This window comes from Tachyglossus aculeatus, chromosome 5, assembly GCF_015852505.1.
Source record: "Tachyglossus aculeatus isolate mTacAcu1 chromosome 5, mTacAcu1.pri, whole genome shotgun sequence".
NCBI classification, from domain to species: Eukaryota; Metazoa; Chordata; class Mammalia; order Monotremata; family Tachyglossidae; genus Tachyglossus; species Tachyglossus aculeatus.
The window spans coordinates 96,800,464-96,819,035 of NC_052070.1; the positions used below are offsets into that span (position 1 = coordinate 96,800,464).

Genomic DNA, 18,572 nt, shown 5'->3' on the forward strand with positions numbered 1-18,572 from the left:
CAAAGGCAAGCATTTCCAAGCCACAGAACTCAGTGTCAGGAGCAGAGGCAAGCTCAGTTCTTAATGTCACATCTGTAGCTGGTAAGCGACAGGCCAGCTGAAAACTATACTAGCTGGCATAAATTTGGATAACTGGCCATGCTGGTTCTGCCAGGGTGTTAGAGGCCAGCCCTGGTAAGGGTAAACCTGACAGGTTTGACAGTCCTGCTTCTCTGAGGCACTTAATTATGATGGTATTTATTAAGCACTTTCTATGTGTCAAGCACGGTTCTAAGCGCTGGGGTAGATATGAGCTAATCAGGTCGGACAGAGTCCCTGTCCCACATGGAGCTCACAGTCTTAATCCCCATTTTACGGATGAGGTAACAGATGCAGAGAAGTGAAGTGACCTGTCCAAGATCATACAGCAAACAAGTGGCAGAGTCAGGATTAGAACCCAGATCCTCCTGATTCCCAGGCCCAGGCTTAGTAGATCCACTAAGTCATGTTCAGTCATTTGGGGCTGCAGAGTCTACAGCATGGTGCATGAACTGTCCTATTCACTCACTGTACTGTAAACTCATTGTGGGCAGGAAATGTGTCTTTATTTTTGTGTTGCATTTTACTCTCCCTAGAGCTTAGTACAGTGCTCTGCACATGGTAAGCACTCAGTAAGCACTCAATAAATATGACTGAGCAGCTGACTGCTTGCTGCGCCTGAGTGTTGTTTCAGTGGGCTATTAACAGTGCAAATCCCAGAACCCCATACTTGAAATCACCGCACGTGTCCTGTAGCCCCATCCCCAAATGAGGCCTGAGCCACTTCCATACCAGCTTAGGGCAAATTCTCCTTCAGCCTTGATGAGCTCTGGACCTGAAGGCCTCATGCATGTGGGGAGGGAGGGCAGGAGCTCAAATAGGAGCTGAACAGATTGGCTTTCAAAACTCCATCCAAGATGGAGCACTAATTCATTCATTCATTAAATCATATTGAGCGCTTACTGTGTGCAGAGCACTGTACTAAGCTCTTGGAAAGTACAAGCTGGCAACATATAGAGATGGTCCCTACGCAACAACGGGCTCTAATAATAACAACAACAATAATTGTTGATAATGATGATGGTGCTTGTTAAGCACTTACTATGTGCCAAGCATTGTTCTAGGCCCTAAGGTAGATACAGGGTAATCAAGTTGTCCCATATGGGGCTCACACTTCCAATACCCATTTTACAGATAAGGCAACTGAGGCCCAGAGAAGTTAAGTGACTTACCTAAGGTCACAGAGCAGACTGCTCTTCAACAGTTGTGTCACTGTGCAGGGAGGCGATTGCAAACACAACTCAGTGCTTACCAAATCATCTAGCAAGTTTTCTTTTCCTCAGGATTTTGTGACCCTAGGGTGAAATACCTCTGGACCCATCATTCCACAACTTGAAAAAAAACTACAGATTTAAGTCAAAACAGAATGATCTTCCCCTTGATTCTAAGTCAAGATAGTTCTCTGCAGTAGGCGACAGCGCCTGTGAGAAACAAGCCAAACTTTCAGGTTCCTGTCCAATGGTTCCTAAGGCCCCATCTATCTGGGGGTCACCCACCCTGGAGTTTCAGAGGTAGAATGGAGGTTTGGAAATCAGAAACTGGGAGTTAGGCAAAGGTGTCTTCTTACCTTCTCGGTTGGGTTGGACTGGGCTCCCTCCAAGACTGCAGTGACTTTGGATTGGTGAGCCTCAGTCTCCCAGGTGAGAGCAATGCAGGTCATCTAGTGGGTGGAGCCTCAGAGTGGCAGCACCACCTGAGACAGCACAGCCACTTAACTCTTTCCTGGAAGAATCAGGTCTGCCTTTTAAGACCTTCTCTGCACCTTGGTACAGGTTTAATACTTCAATTCCCCTTCTGAATACTCTCTGGTGGAGTTTATCTTCACGGGTCTTTCTCAATTAATCATATTTATTCACCACTTACTGAGTGCAGAGCATTGTACTAAGTGCTTGGGAGACTATAATATAATAGAGTTGGTGGAAGAAATGGAATAAGAAATGGAGAATCAGCATGGCAGAGTGGATAGAGCACCCACCTGGGAGTCAAAAGGATGTGGGTTTTACTCCCAGCTCTGCCACTTGACTGCTCTGTGACCTTGGGCAATTCTTAACTTCTCTGTGCCTCACTTACCTCATCTGCAAAATGGGGACTAAGACTGTGAACCTCATGTGGGGCAGGGGCTTTGTCCAGCTCAATTATTTTGCATCTGTCCCAGTACTTAGTACAGTGCTTGGCACACAGTAAGCTCATTGTGGGCAGGGAAGGTGTCTATCTTTCCCAAGTGCCCAGTAAAGTGAACTGCACACAGTAAATGCTCAATAAATACAACTGAATGAACATAGTAAGTGCTTAACAAATACCACAATTATTATTACCTGCTAGAATACAGATACCTTGGTCTCCAGGCTTAGCCTAGGAGCAAATACTTCACTCATTGTTTTTATTGAGCATTTACTGTATGCAAACCACAGTACTAAGCACTTGGAAGGCTACAATCCAGAGTTAGTAGACATGTTCCTTGCCCACAGCCAATTTACAGTCTAGAGGTGAGCTTACAGTTTAGAACTTTCTGTGCTTAGCCCACTTGTGCAATCTCATCTGCCAAATGGAGCTACAAAGTTTAAAGCAGCAAAATGTGGATCTAAAAAGCAATTTTCAATAGATAGAGCACATAAATTGATGGCCTTAACATGGGTGTATGTATACACACACACACAAACACACAAGCAGCTGTTAACTAAATGCTAAGGCAGCTGCTCTCAGCTGCTGCCTTTCAGCTTCACAAGGACATTGTGAGGGCAAAATGAGAGATAATTGATAGGAAAACGTGGTGGGATATTCAATACATCCGTTTTGATCCAAGCCAAGTCCAAGTCAAAGCAGAACAATCCTCCCCTTTACTCTAAGGCAACACAGTATTACGTAGTAAGTGATGTTGCCTGCAAAAAACAAGCCAAACTTTCAGGTTCCAGTCTGTTGGTTCCTAAGGCCCCATCTTTCTGGGGGTCACCAGCACTGGAGTTTGGGGGGGTAGAATAGGGGTTTGGACACCAGAAACTGGGTGTTAGGCTATGGTGTCTGCTTACCTTCTTGGTTGTGTTGTGCTCCTTCAGAGAAGGCTGCCACTTTCATTCATTCAATTGTATTTATTGAGCTCTTACTGTGTGCAGAGCACTGTACTAAGCACTTGGGAAGTACAAGTCGGCAACATATACAGATGGTCCCTACCCAACAATGGGCTCACAGGAAAGCAGCGTGGCTCAGTGGAAAGAGCATGGGATTTGAAGTCAGAGGTCATGGGTTCAAATTCCAGCTCCGCCAGTTGTCAGCTGTGTGACTTTGGGCAAGTCACTTAACTTCTCTGGGCCTCAGTGACCTCATCTGTAAAATGGGGATTAAGACTGTGAGCCCCTCGTGGGACAACCTGATCAGCTCCCCAGTGCTTAGAACAGTGCTTTGCACATAGTAAGCACTTAACAAATACCATCATTATTATTAGTAGTATTAGAAGGGGGAGACAGACAACAAAACAAAACATGTAGACAGGTGAAGAGGCTCTTTCCTGCCTGTGGAAAGAATGGGAGAATCAAACTCAACAATTCTACACTTTTCCATAGCAAGAATTCTCCTAATCTTTTCTGTTTTTATGGGGGAGTTGCCCTTTGGTTTTTTTATGTTATTTGTTAAGCAGTACATTCCAGGCATTGTACTAAGCGCTGGGGTAGATACAAGCTAAGCAGGCTGGACACGGTCAACTGTCCTCATGGAGTCACGGCAAACCCCATTTTACAAATGAGGTAACAGGTACAAAAAAGTGAATGACTTGCCCAAGGTCACCCAGCAGACAAGTGGCAGAGCCGGAATTAGAACCCAGATCTTTCTCACTCTCAGGCCCGTAATCTACCCACTTGGCCACACTGCTTCCCATTTTGTTGCAAATTTACGACAGATGAACACTGCTGCGTCTCCCCAAGGAGCTTGGATGCATTCTCCTAAACACCACTGAACCTCACCGGGCTAAAACAATAACATGGTAAAAAAAGCATTGGTGAGACAGAACACTCACCTGGAAACCTCTTGCAGTCTTTGCAGGCAGCAGAATCGCTGCTCATTTATGGCCACCAGCTCTAATAACTGTGGTATTTGTTAAGCGCTTACTGTGTGCCAAGCACTGTACTTAGTGCTGTGGTGGATATAAGCAAATCAGGTTGGACACAGTCCCTGTCCCATGTGGGGCTCATAGTCTCAATCCCCATTTTACAGTTGAGGTAACGGAGGCACTGAGAAGTGACGTGACTTGCCCAAAGTCACACAGCTCCCCAACACCTAGTCAGTGCCCTCTTTAAGGGCTGTGCAACACTTGCTGAGGCTCTTCCAGTTGAGAGCCCTGCAGGTCTCATCCACTTAATCCTTGCCTGGAGGCAGCAGATCTACCCTTGAAGACCTTGTCTGCACCCTGATATGGGTTTAATACCTCACTCCCTGTCCTGAGTACTCTCTGTTGCAGTTTATCTTGGAGGGTCTTTCTCAATCAATGGTATTCGTTGAGCACTTCCTGTGTACAGAGCACTGTACTAAGTGCTTGGGAGAGTACAGGATGATAGAGTTGATGCCCAGGTTTCCTGCCCACAACATTCATTCATTCAATCGTGTTTATCGAGTGCTCACTGGGTACAAAGCACTGTACCAAGAGATTGGAAGAGTACACTACAACAACCAACAGACACATCCCCCACCCACATGAACTTACGGTCTAGTTTCTAGCCAGAAGCCCCGCGCTGGAGAGATTTCCTCCCATTTGCACGGCAGCCTGGTGTCTGGGAAGGGGTGCCGGGGGAATGGGACCCTAGGGGGAAGGGTAGAACGGGCCCCATCCTCCATGGGGGCCACTAGGATCCTCTCCAGAAATGAAGCCTGCTGGGAAAAGAAGGTCAAGGCCCGGTTCTGTCACCCTGGGGCTCAGAAAGTTGAAGGAGGCCATTCCTATCAGAGATAGCAGAAAGCCGGGTCACCTGATGGAGATGTTGCTGATCTGGGAGTCAGAAGACCTGAGTTCCAATCCTACCTCCACCACTTGCCTTCTGTGTGAGCTGGGTTGAAGTGACTTAAACCTCTCTGTGCCTCGGTTTCTTCATCTTTAAAATGGGGATTTAATACCTGTTCTCCCTTTTTTTTAATGGTATTTGTTAAGCACTTTATTATGTGTCAGGGACTGTACTGAGCACTGGGACAGATACAAGATAATCAAGTTGGACAGAGTCCCATGTCCCACATGGGACTCACAGTATTCATCCCCATTTCACAGATGAGGTAACTGAGGCACAGAGAAGCTAAATAAATAACGTGCCCAAGGTGACGCGGAGCAGACAAGCCAGGGACTCTGGCCATCTTAATTATTTCATCTCTTCCCCAGCCCTCAGGACAGTACTTGGCTCATAGTAAGCATTTAGGAAGGAAAGATCACTGTCTCATCCTAGGGGTGACACAAAGAATTCAGCAAGCCACTAATCTCCTCAACGTGCCTCGTTCTCGCCTGTCCCGCAGTCGACCCCCGGCCCACGTCATCCCCCTGGCCTGGAATGCCCTCCCTCCCCACGTCTGCCGAGCTCGCTCTCTTCCTCCCTTCAAGGCCCTACTGAGAGCTCGCCTCCTCCAGGAGGCCTTCCCAGACTGAGCCCCCTCGCCCCCGCCTTACCTCCTTCCCCTCCCCACAGCACCTGTACATATGTATATATGTTTGTAGGTATTTATTACTCTATTCATTTATTTATTTTATTTGTACATGTTTATTCTATTTATTTTATTTTGTTAATATGTTTTGTTTTGTTCTCTGTCTCCCCCTTCTAGACTGTGAGCCCACTGTTGGGTAGGGACCGTCTCTATATGTTGCCAACTTGTACTTCCCAAGTGCTTAGTACAGTGCTCTGCACACAGTAACTGCTCAATAAATATGATTGAATGAATGAATGAACAAGAGGAGGAGCAGAAGCAAGGCACAAAAGATGGCCAATGAAAAAGTAAGCAGTAGAAGTAGATTATTATTGTACTTACCAAGTGCTTAGTACAGTGCTCTGCACACAGTAAGTGCTCAAAAAATACGATTGAATGAATGAATGTACCACCAACGTATCTATCGATATATTCGTACATGCAGGAGTTAGGGCTATATACGTAAATGCTAATGGAACTATTGGGAATGCTACGACTTAGGATGTTGGGAATTAAACAGAAAAGGCTTCCTGGAGGAGGAGGGGGAGGAGGAGGAGGGGTTTCAGTAAGTTTAAGGGATGGAAAGAGATGTGATAATGGTCATAATTATTGTATTTGTTAAGTGCTTACCGTGTGACAAGCACTGTTCTAAGTGCTGGGATAGATTCAAGTTAATCAGGTCCCACAAAGGGCTCAAAGTCTAAGTAGGAGGGATAACAGTTATCAAATCCCCACTTTGCAGATGAGGGAACTAAGGCATAGAGAAGTTCATTCATTCAATTGTATTTTTGAGCACTTACTGTGTGCAAAGCACTATACTATGCACTTGGGAGAGTATAATATAACAATTAACAGAACATTCTCTAACCACTACGGAAGTGAAATGACGTGACACCCTAGGTCACACAGCAGACAAGTGGTGGAGCCAGGATTAGAAATCAGGCCTTTCTGACTCTGAACTGAGCCTTGAGGAACCCCCACATTTAGGGGGTGGGAGGTGGAGGATGAGCCCATGAAAGAGACTGAGAAGGAGAGGACATGTCACTGAAGACATACAAATCAAGCACAGGATTGTGCTTTAAATCCTGGTTCGTTTGGTTTGGGGAAAATGTGGTATTTATGAGGAATGATAACTTAAAAAGTTGTGCTCGCCTTAACAAGGCTTCACTGGGTGGTACATGAAGAGAATGAGAGGCAGTAGTATATCCAAATTGGTCATGTATGGTGAGCTGAAATTGAGAAAGAAAAAAGGGGCAGAAGAAAACAAAGGCATAGACCAGGTTGTATCCCAGCTGAAAACTAGGAGTCAGTTGCTGAGAATGGACCTGCACTGTACAATGGCATCAAGAAAGGAGTGGCCCTCTTCCATTAAAAGCTTCATAAAGTAGGAGACAAGGAGACAAAAGAAAACCAGGGTCAGGCACTGCAAACATTAAGCATGACCACACAATGGACAGCCTTTTCGTGTGTCCGATGTGGCCAGGGCTGAGGGTCCTGCATTGACATTTTCACACACACACACACACACACACACACACACACACTCTCTCTCTCTCTCTCTCTCTGTCCCTCTCTCTCTCTCAATCTCTCTCTCTCATAGGTGAACTTCCCCACAGTGATGTCTTTCTTGAATATGAAGAACAATTATAAAACACATAATTTAGTAAGTGGGTAGAAAGGACTACTGGGGTCAAAAACCCAGGTGAATATCATGGGTTCCCTCTTCTCAGCGATTAGGCTGGTATACAGTGTGGGGAAGAAAAGAAGAGTAACTTCATATTCCAACTTAGCTTTACCACAAGAATTGAATCTGCTCTTAATTAGACATGGCAGAGAATTGTGGTGGGGAGGATGGGGAATAGGTGTATCTGTGTGTATCTATCTGACACGAGCCACAGTGCAGATGGTCCAGGGAACTCTATGAGCTTTCTAGAGTCTCAGGATCAGGTCCACCAATTCTGCTGTACTGTACTTTCCCAAGCTCTTAGTACAGTGCTCAGCACACACTCAACAAATACCACTGATTGACTGACTGATAGGAGAAAAGAACTAGGCATTGTTTGAGGAAGGAGAGGATGCATAGATCGACTGCAAATCATCATCATCATCATCAATCGTATTGAGCGCTTACTATGTGCAGAGCACTGTACTAAGCACTTGGGAAGTACAAATTGGCAACATATAGAGACAGTCCCTACCCAACAGTGGGCTCACAGTCTAAAAGGGGGAGACAGAGAACAAAACCAAACATACTAACAAAATAAAATAAATAGAATAGATATGTACAAGTAAGATAAATAAATAAATAAATAAATGCAATGCAAATGCCAGGCTAGTTTACAGATGACAGGCCAGAAGGCTGCACAACTCCTAAAAATATCATTTCCTTAAAACCATGCCCGTGACTCTAAATCTTAATGGTCATCCACTAACTATAAGGGTTAGTGTTTGCTGCTGCTACCCATTCAATCAATCAATGATATTTATTGAGCTCTTACTGGGTGCAGATCATGGCCAGTGGGACAAATATGGGCCTGGGAGTCAGAGGGCATGGCACCACCACTTATTGGCTGTGTGACCTTGGCCTAGTCACTTCCCTTCTCTGGGCCTCAGTCCCCTCATTTGCAAAATGGGGATTCAATCTCTGTTCTCCCTCCTACTTAGGCTGTGAGCCCCAGTGCTTAGTACAGTGCTTGGCACATAGTAAGCACTTAAATACCACAATTAATAATAATAATAATAATAATAATGGCATTTATTAAGTGCTTACTATGTGCAAGGCACTGTTCTAAGTGCTGGGGAGGTTACAAGGTGATCAGGTTATCCCACGTGGGGCTCACAGTCTTAACCCCCCTTTTACAATTGAGGTAACAGGCACAGAGAAGTTAAGTGACTTGCCCAAAGTCACATAGCTGACAATTGGCAGAGCTGGGATTTGAATCCATGACCTCTGACTCCAAAGCCCGGGTTCTTTTCACTGAGCCATGCTGCTTCTCTAAGCACTTGGAAGACTATGATGCAAGAGAGTTGGTAGAAGAAGCAGTTGGTACAGAGGAGCAATGTGCTTAGTGAATAGAACACAGGCCTGGGATTCAGAAGGTCCTGAGTTCTAATCTGGGTTCCATCACATGTCTGCTGCGTGTCCTTGGGCAAATCACTTAACTTTCCTGGGCCTCAGTTACCTCATCTGTCAATGGGGAATAAAAGTATGAGCTCCAGTACAGTACGGTGCTCTGCACACAGTAAGCGCTCAATAAATAAGATTGAATGAATGAATATGCAACAGAGATTGTGTCCAACCTGACTGACTTGTATCTACACCAGTGTCTAGAACAGTGCTTGGCACATAGTAAATGCTTAACAAATACCATAGTAATAATAATAGATATGCTCCCTGCCACTACAAGCTTATAGTCTAGACTGCTCTCACATTCTATCCTCCCTGCCCATCAAGCGGCCAGGCTTCTGTCTCCCCTACAGGACAGCTAAAGCATCCAGGAGAGAATTCCAGGAGAGAAATCACTTGTGCCTTTGACAATCAGAGGAAAAACCCTAAACCACTGTAGCCTCCTCCAAAACTGTGGCAGATAGCAATAGAAAGAGCAACACTTTGTAATTTTTTAACCATCACCAATGTAAACTAGTTAATGCTGATGTGCAGCTCTTGATCACTTGCCATCAGACATGCCTTTGTGTTGTAATTGCACACTGTTGGTTGAAGAAGGGTTGGGGTGAGGGGTGAGGTGTCTATATTCAGTCAGAGTTTGCCTTTCTGCTACCATGCTGCAGGGAGGAGAGACAGCACTACATCTGACAGATGCTCACATCCCAAGTTGCTAAAGTGAGGTCCTCAAGAACCAGACAGAGAAAACAGGTAGTAACATGGGTGTTGAGACCTTTGGATGGAGGACTGTGTTAGCACGGAGGATTTCCTGTATGGGATTAACTCCATGGCCCCTTCTGTGGGTGAGAGATCCATAGATTAAGACAGTGAACCCCATGTAGGACAGGGATTGTGTCCAATCTGATTTACTGGTATCCATCCCAGTGCTTAGTACAGTACCTGGCCCAAAGTAAGCACTTAGGAAATACCACAATTATTTTTATTATTTTCAACCCCTTTGTGCCTCATTAGGAAGACCATGATGAAATTCTGGCCTAGAGTCTGCCAACTCTGTTGTATTACACTCTTCCAAGCACTTAGTACAGTGTTCTGCACACAGTGAGCACTTAATACATACCATTAATTGATTGATTATCACTAAGAGCATTCCAAGTGTTCAGTCTTTCAGGACCATCAATCAGTGGTATTTATTGAGCTCTTAACAAGCACTTAAGAGAGTACAATACAATTAAGTTTGTAGACTAGATCCCTGTCCTCAAGAAGTTCACAATCTAGACTGTAAACTCACCACAGGCTGGGAACGTATCTACCAACTCTGTTATCTTGTACTCTGCCAAGCACTTAGTACGGTTCTCTGTATACAATAAGCACTCAAATAGAATTAATTGATCAAGAATGCAATTTATCAAGGAACCAGGAGCAGACGCATCCTCAGCATCTCCATCACAAGTTCCGCTCATCAGATTCCCCTAGCGGAACCCACCAGTGACCCTTGTCACCAGGATCATGTTTTGAATTATTTCTTTACAGTAATTCATTTAGTTTCCCTCCTACCCCTGTGGATCCATTGTATTATCTCTGTTCTGGGTCAAGAGTCTTCCTCCTACTAGAGTTCTTAACCTCCAACCCTCATTATTGTGCACCACAATGATGGCTCCAGTTCTGGTCCAGCTAGGTGATCCTAAGATAATTTTTGTCTTAGGTCAAGGGTAATTTGAAGAAGCACTGAAGAGACCTCATCTCCTGTGTGTGGCCTCTCTTAGCCTTGAGCACTCTGTTCTGTGTCCAATCAGATGAAACGTTACAAGAGCAGTGAAGCTACCCAGGGATCGAACCACCACCATTCCAGAGGAAGCCAGGTTAACAGAGCTTCTGGGGGATATAACTGCCCCCCTTTTCCATTCTGTATAGTCAATTGCCTTTGTTGTTGAATCAGTTTCTAGTTTGCATTACCTGACACATCAGCCTTTCTTTGAGGAATGATGACGATGTGAGAAAAATGGTAATCTTACGATGAAATATCCCATTAGTAAAAATCAAAGTGTTTATAAATATGCAAATCATACGATTAGTCAATGCCATGAATTCCCTGTGATGGGGAACATTAAAGCATGCCCTAAAGTGACAAGGGGGAGGAAAATTCTAAGTAAATCCAGATTCCTTTATAACCTACAAGTAATGAATATTGAAGAATTTACTTCTGATAGTTGTTACATAAAAGCAAATCATTTGTCCCTTTGAATATGAACAACATGCCGTAACTATAATTTATATATATGGAAATCCATTTAGCACCTAAAAGAGTTACCAATGAGAATAGTAAATAGGAGCTGTCCAGCTCCTACTTCCATAGCTATTCACATAACAGTAATAAATAATCATGGTTTTTGTTAAGCACTTATTACATGCCACGCACTCTACTAAGCGCTGGGATGGATATGAGGTAAACAGGTTGTCCCATGTGGGGCTCACAATCTCAATCCCCATTTTACAGATGAGGCAACTGAGGCTCAGAGAAGTTAAGTGACTTGCTCAAGGTCACACAGTAGACAAGTGGTGGAGCCGTGGTTAGAACCCATGACCTTCTGACTCCCAGGCCCGTGCTTTATCCACTACACCATGCTGCTTCTCTACCCTGAATTATACTAATCACCATTTTTATTTGAACCATGAAGGCCATAAGAAATAAATGACTAATCCTTCAGAAATTTTCTTTCAAGTACTTAGGTATCACATTGAATCCTGAAATCAAATTATTTTAATTCAAAAGTACATAAATCCGATGCTACCCAAGGCAGCATATTATATAAAAAAATAAACCTGGCCTCATAGGACTAGAAGGGTCAGGTCCAGCCAGCAGCTTCTAGGCAGGACCATTTCTGCAACAGTGGAGACTGATGTCTTGATCAATCAATCAATGGTATTCATTGAGTGCTTACTATGCAGTTGCTTACAAACATGGGCCTCGCTCTAATTAGGTCTGAACATTGGTCCAGTCTACCTACTGTTCTAGCTTCAAAATGGCCTCAAGGATGCTTGAAGGAATCATGTGATGATTGTTGTCTTTGCTATCCATCCAAATACTTAAGGATTAGCTTCAAGGGTCTCCACCAAGTTTTGCAATTTCATAATGTTTCTCTTCACCTGCTCTTTTACAGCATGCAGAGGAAAAGGAGAAGTAGGACATCCAGATGCACTTGAATCTGTGGCCTTTGGGCATTTGATATCTGCCCCACCCTCAACCCTACAGCACTTAGGTACATATCTTTAAATTATATATTATAAATTACATATATTTGTTTATACCAATGTATGTCTTCCCCTCTAGACTGTATAAGCTTGTTGTAGGCAGAGGATGTGTCTACCAACTCTGTTGTATTATACTCTCCCAAGCGCTTAGTATAATGCTATGCCCACAGTAAATGCTTAATAAAGACCACTGATGATAGATGATGAGAAAGAGGAGGGGGGAGAAGAAGAGGAGAAGAAAGAAGTGTAGGCCAAAGGGGAGAAGATGTTTATTCACAAGCAGCATCTAAGAAAATTGGAGGATTTTGTAGCTTGACAGAACTGCCCCTGAGAGGAAAGGACAAGGTATCCTTTATCACCAATTAATAGTATTTATTAGGTGACCAAAGCACTGTACCAACCACTTGGGAGTGTACAATACAACCGAGTTGGTGAACATGTCCCTCTACCCACAGATAAGTGCTGTGGGGCTGAGTATGGGGTGACTATCAAGACCTTAAAGGTACAAATCCAAGTGCATAGGTGACCCAGAAGGGACGGGGAGTAAGAAGAATGAGGGTTTAGTCAGTGAAAGCTTCTTGAAGGTGATGTGATTTTAGCAAGGCACTGAGTGTGGGGAGAGTGATATTCTCTCATATATGAAGGGGGAGGGAGTTCCAGGCCTGAGGGAAAACGAGGGCGAGGGGTCGGCAGTGAGATCGACAAGACTGAGGTTAGTTAGCTGGTGTAAAGAGAAGTGGAGTATGCGAGCTAGGTTGTAGTAGGAAATCAGCAAAGTTGGAGAGGAGAGCCGATAGAAGGCTTTAAAGCTCATGGTAAAGGAGTTTCTGCTTGACAACAGAAGTGGTTGGGCAACCACTGGAGGCTCCTGAGGCGTGGGGAGACGTGAACTGAGCATGACAGAGTTCTGCAGAGACTAAGCAGCAAACCAAAAACAGAAGTGTCTGAGTTTTCCTTCTTTCAAAACTTAATATTCCATCTTCCAGCACCAAAGGAATAACAAAACTGGGATTAAAAGGCATGAAACCCTAACATTATGACAAATCTCACAAACTCTGCGAGTCTGAAGCTACCCACAAACCTCCAGAGGGAGACAGGGAAAAATAGCCAATCCTGGAGGGTCTGTCATCAACAAGTCAGGAGGCTAATCTGTTTTAACTGCTAAGCCCATCATCATCAATCAACCTTACAACCTTTTCTGTCAGGCTCGGCGCCAGGTTGAAAAATACGAAGTTCCATCGTCTGTTTCCTGTCCTCTCTGGACCACTCAATTACACTTTCAGCCTTGGCCTCTGTTTCAGCTCTTTCTTCATTTTCCTCCCTGCAGCGATTTAAGCATCTAGTCAATGTTGCACCAGGAACAGTAGCTGTATTTCCAGACTGAAATAACCACATCAACTCTGGGCCTGGGCTATAGCTAGCCGATTTGCAGGGCAAAATGTGTAAAACAGTAGAGATTGATTTTGAACAATCTTTTCCCATAGAGATTATGATGAAGACTGACAGACAACCTGAACTCCAGGATAGCAAGTCAATCAATTGATCAATTGTATTTATTGAGCCCTTACTGTGTGCAGAGCACTGTATTAAGCTTTGAGAGCACAGAACGATAGAGTTGGTAGACACAATCCCTACCCACAAGGAACTTACAGTCCCTGTACTTCTATTTCTTCAGCCATAAAATGGGACTTCAATACCAGTTTTCCTTCCTACTCAGCTCATGAGACCTGGGTGGAACAGGAACTGCTTCAAACCTAATTATCTTGTATCTGATGTTGTCTTATGTTATCGAGTCATGTCCGACTCATAACGACGCCAGACACATCTCTCCTGGAAGGCCCGACTTCCATCTGCAATTGTTCTGATAGTGTATCCATGGAGTTTTCTTGATAAAAATACGGAAGTGGCTTATCATTGCCTCCTTCCACACAGTAAAGAAGTCTATGCCCTCAAATCTCTCCCGTGCCACTGCTGCCAGCACAAGTAAGTTTTCACTTGTAGCAGATTGCCTTCCACTCGCTAGCCACTGCCCTAGCTAGGAATGGAATGGGTATGCCTCTGCTTGACTCTCCCTCATATAGTCGTAACGAGTAGAGTACTGGAAACTCTCCAGGTGCAATGCTGAGTGGGGATCTTGTGGCTACCCAAGGGCTTAATACAGTCCTGGGCACAAAGTTAAGGTTACAATCCACTAGACTGTAAACTCCTTGAGGGCAGGGAATCCATCTCCTTACTCCACTGTATTTTTTTTTAAACAGCATTTGTTAAGCACTTATTATATTCCAGGCTCTCCAGTAAGCACTGCAACACTGTAAAATGAGGTTTAAGACTGTAAGCTCCATGTGGGACAAGAACTGCATACAACCTGATTAGCTTCTATCTACTCCAGTTCTTAGTGCAGTGCCTGGCACATAGTAAGCACTTAAATGTCATTTTAAAAAATCCCATTTTATTAAGTTAACTGAGGCACAGAGAAGTTAAATGACCTGCCCAAGGTCACACAGCCACCAAGTGGCAGAGCCAGAATTAGAACCCAGGTCTCCTGACTTCCAGGCCTGTGCTCTTTCCAATAGGTTACACTGCTTCTGACTAGGCCACAGTGCTTCTATTGTATTGTTGTTTCCCAACTGCTTAGTGCAATGCTCTGCACACAGTAAGCACTCATTAAATACCATTGATTGATTTAGCTCATTATGGGCAGGGAATGTGTCTGCTGATTCTGTTGTACTCTCCCAAGGCTTAGTACAGTGCTTTGTATATAAATACAATTGGTAGATTGAGGTAGCAGCTTTAGACTGATGCTAGCCTTAATTTCAGTAGATTTCATTAGAAATTTACATCCCCCCTCCTCCCTACTTCAAACGCAGGACTAGGCAGTGCTAATACAATTTATTCCTGTTGCACCCTGAAGATTATAGGGCAGCACAATCCCCACTGAACCCAGGCACTTGCACTTTAGCTACACCTACCTGTTCTCCCTCCTACTTAGACTGAGCCCCATGTGGAACAAGGACTTTGTCCAACTAGATTCCCTTGTATCTACTCCAGGACTTAGAACAGTTCTTGACACACAGGGAGTGCTTAATACAATAATAATGTATGACTGTGGTTAAGCAGAGGCAATGAACCCTGATGCCACCCATCTTTAATGACTGTTTTTGGTGTCTTGGCTTTTTATGCTACTGGGAAGGATCATGTTTACCTTTCTGTCAAGTATAGAGGCCCTAACACAAATATTTACCATATGATAAGGAACCCAGAGCAGTGAGGGGTACCAATAAGAACGGATCTTGAAGACTCATTAGTCCATTCCATTAATTATTTTATATGCCTATTCACTCTCATTCTTCCTCCTGAAATGAAAATACCAAGCAATCCAGTTTCCAGGTCAATGGCTCCAAGTGCAGAGAGAAGTACACTGAGTTCATCAGGTCTCTAAAAGAAAACATAAAAAGAAACACCACCACAATCTGCAGCTTCTGTCAAAACAGATTTTATTACCAATATTCTCAACATCTCTTATGTATACAAAACAGGATGCTTTATCCAAAATAAACATTGCTAGCTTTGAAGCAAAGAAAATGGCCAAATGAATTTCAACAACTATAAAGGAAACTAAAGTGACCAACGAATCCCAACCTAATCTTGAGGAATCCATAGTCACATTGGATGGGTTGGCTTGGGGAAATATGTCTCCTAATTATTTTTGCCATGGCAAATTCCTCTCTCATTACCCAAATCTCACCCTCTGTGTCAAGGTGACATTGGTGAGGCCAGCACCTAGCAGAGGGAAATGATGTATTTGGTGCCACATACACCTATAGTCCAACTTTCAAAGCCTGGCTCCACTTTACACCCATGCATCTGCCTGGGGCCCTTCCTGCCCTATGTCCTGCCCCCTCCAGAGTCCAGATGAGCTGGCAGTGGCAGGGGCAGCTGTCTGTTGAGCTGACTCAACCAATCAGTCATGGTCAAAAATTTACAGAGCTCAAACAAATGGCTCTTAGCCAAGCCCAAACGTCATGATGAAAGTATAATCTGTAAACCCATCTTCTGGTTTGAGAGAAATGGAAGCAGGTGATGATGGTGATGATGCCAGGAAACTTGTGGGTTTGGGGAGGAGCTGGAAGGGGAGGAAACCAAGAGTTGGCTTTCCCCCCTACAGAAGTACTTTACAATACAGCACATTCAGCATTATCTTGGCCCCAGGATTCTGTTCAGCCACTTACCAGAGATCTTTATGTTTTAGAAAAATGCTATTAAGTCCAGTTTACAATAAATTTCAACAATTATGCTGAATTCACAGACCAAGGAAGCACCCAATCCTGCTTCAGGAGGTGTACAGACAAGGAGAACCTTACAAGTGGGGCTGTGCTGGACCTCCTGAGGAGCTTTAGGCCATCCTGAGGGCAAAAGTGATGCCGTTCCAAAGGAGGCAAATTCCTAATTCCTAAGGGTATTTCAAGGGCAGGTTCTTCAGTTTTCCTAACTTCTTTGAACGCAGACTCCCAAAGTGGGACTCCATGAGAATGAAGGATGGGTGGTCTTGACCTCAGGCACTTTAGCCCAGAAGGCAACAAGCCATTTTCTCTCCATTTTATTTAATCTACCATTTTTCAAAGAAAAGTGAAAATATCCTAGGTCGGTTCACACATTCATGACATAGTTCACAAGGAATTAATGTACCTCCTCTACTCTGCGCCACTCATTTTCTAATCACTTGAAAAACAACAGCAATAAAGCCAGCTCAGGACACCACACAAAAGAGCAGCAAATATCGAGATATTATGTCCACTACATCCACACTGATGCTTTGTGGTATAAGAGAAACAGGAGCCAGCAACATTTTTACCATCACTGGAGTGGTTAATGACCAGTCGTCCAGAGGCACCGACAATCTCTTCCAACCAGAATGCGACAATTTCCAATTTTTCTGTTTGTTTTTGTAAGTCTCACATACCATATCTCCAATCAAAGGGGTGACGTCAAGGAGTCTTACCCTCTTGGCTAAATAAAAACCATAAGAATTTTAAAAATCAAGGTGATAGAAACTCTCTTTAACTGGAAACACATAGCACTGCTTTTTTATGAGGTAAACAAGGGGCCAGGATCAGCAAGATCAATACTTGCTAGAGGTGAGCTCCTTCAACAGGTAATGGCTAGGGCTACTGTAACTCCAACCCCTTTCTCTGGTCACCCGACATGTGAATTCTGACTTTGTCAGTTCCAGGAAAAGTTTGTCCTGGGAGCTCCAACAACACTTCAGAGGTTGGCATTGTAATGAACCCCTATAATTACTTTTATTCTCTGCAAAAGGACTTTTAGTCTCTATCAGTTTGCTCTGAAGGAGCCACCTCCTATTTCGAGCCAAAACCTGCTTTGTTGATTCCTCGAAGAACCAAAGAGCCACAGTAATGGGCAGCTCTGAAGCAATCGCTGCTCAGTAAATGCTGACTAGAATCACATTTGCCACAGGATTAATGCTCCCATGAGTCGCCTTTTCCTTTCCTTCTGGTGCCTCTTTTTCTTTGAAATAGCAGTGTTTATAAGGTGGGTCTCTGACGGAAAAGTTACCAGAGGAACCTCCAAATCTTTTTTGGGGGGCTGTATATTATATTCTAATGCCACTTTGAGACATTCTCATGACACTTCCAGGTTATTTCCCTCCCACAGGAAGAGGAATAAGAGGCAAAAACAAGATCACCTTTTATTTGTGAGCCACATTTTTGGGTGCCATTATGTTCTTCCATTGTTTATCCAGTAGTGGTTCCCTTTTGGCCATCCTGCCGAATGGGAAAACAGACGAACAAACTCTAATCTCAGGTGCTCTCCAGGTGAGAGGTCCACAGGGTCACTGTTTTTTTTTTTCCACTGCACAGATGCAGAAGGAATGCTGGCAGGGATATTCACAGATAGCCTTTCTAGACCAAACCCAGGGCAATGAGGAGGAAACCAACCTCTTCCTTCCCCCAGGGGGTTCTATGACTTCATAAACAAGTCTGAGCAAGTGAACTGTCGGGGTGGGAAACACTGTGGGCTCCAGCGAGTGAGTATTTAAATGATGCCATGACAAAGTCAGGATGTCGGCTTGGGTTCTGGGCACCTCTGCAAAGGGGAATAACCATCCTCTAGAATGGCCCCTGCTCTCATCAGGGTTCTGTACCTCTTGTCTTCTTCCTCTCCTAAGAAAGGGAGGAATTAGACATCGCAAACTGGCTTCCCATCTCAACCATGAGTGAAGACAGGCGTTTCTTCAAGAATTTCCAGAGAGCATTATCCCAAGCTTAGGAAGCCCCCATGGACCACCCAAGATGGGTTTCCCAAACCTCCTGCAGAGAGAGAAATCACAGTCAATCAGTTCAAGTCTCACCATCTCTTGAGCTCATCAACTCTTGGCCTTCATGCCCTTTCTTTTTCCTTACACACCTAGGAAATATCACTCCAGCAGTACCTCAGAGGGAGCTTAACTCAG

General features: G+C 44.2%; 1 non-coding gene across 1 annotated transcript; it reads right to left on the reverse strand.

Moving 5' to 3' along the window:
- Window positions 1-14,093: 14,093 nt before the first annotated feature.
- LOC119929317 lies at window positions 14,094-14,231 on the reverse strand. The gene has a single exon (XR_005451447.1). It is a non-coding gene; the product is annotated as a small nucleolar RNA SNORA7 (small nucleolar RNA).
- Between the last annotated feature and the right edge of the window lie 4,341 nt (window positions 14,232-18,572).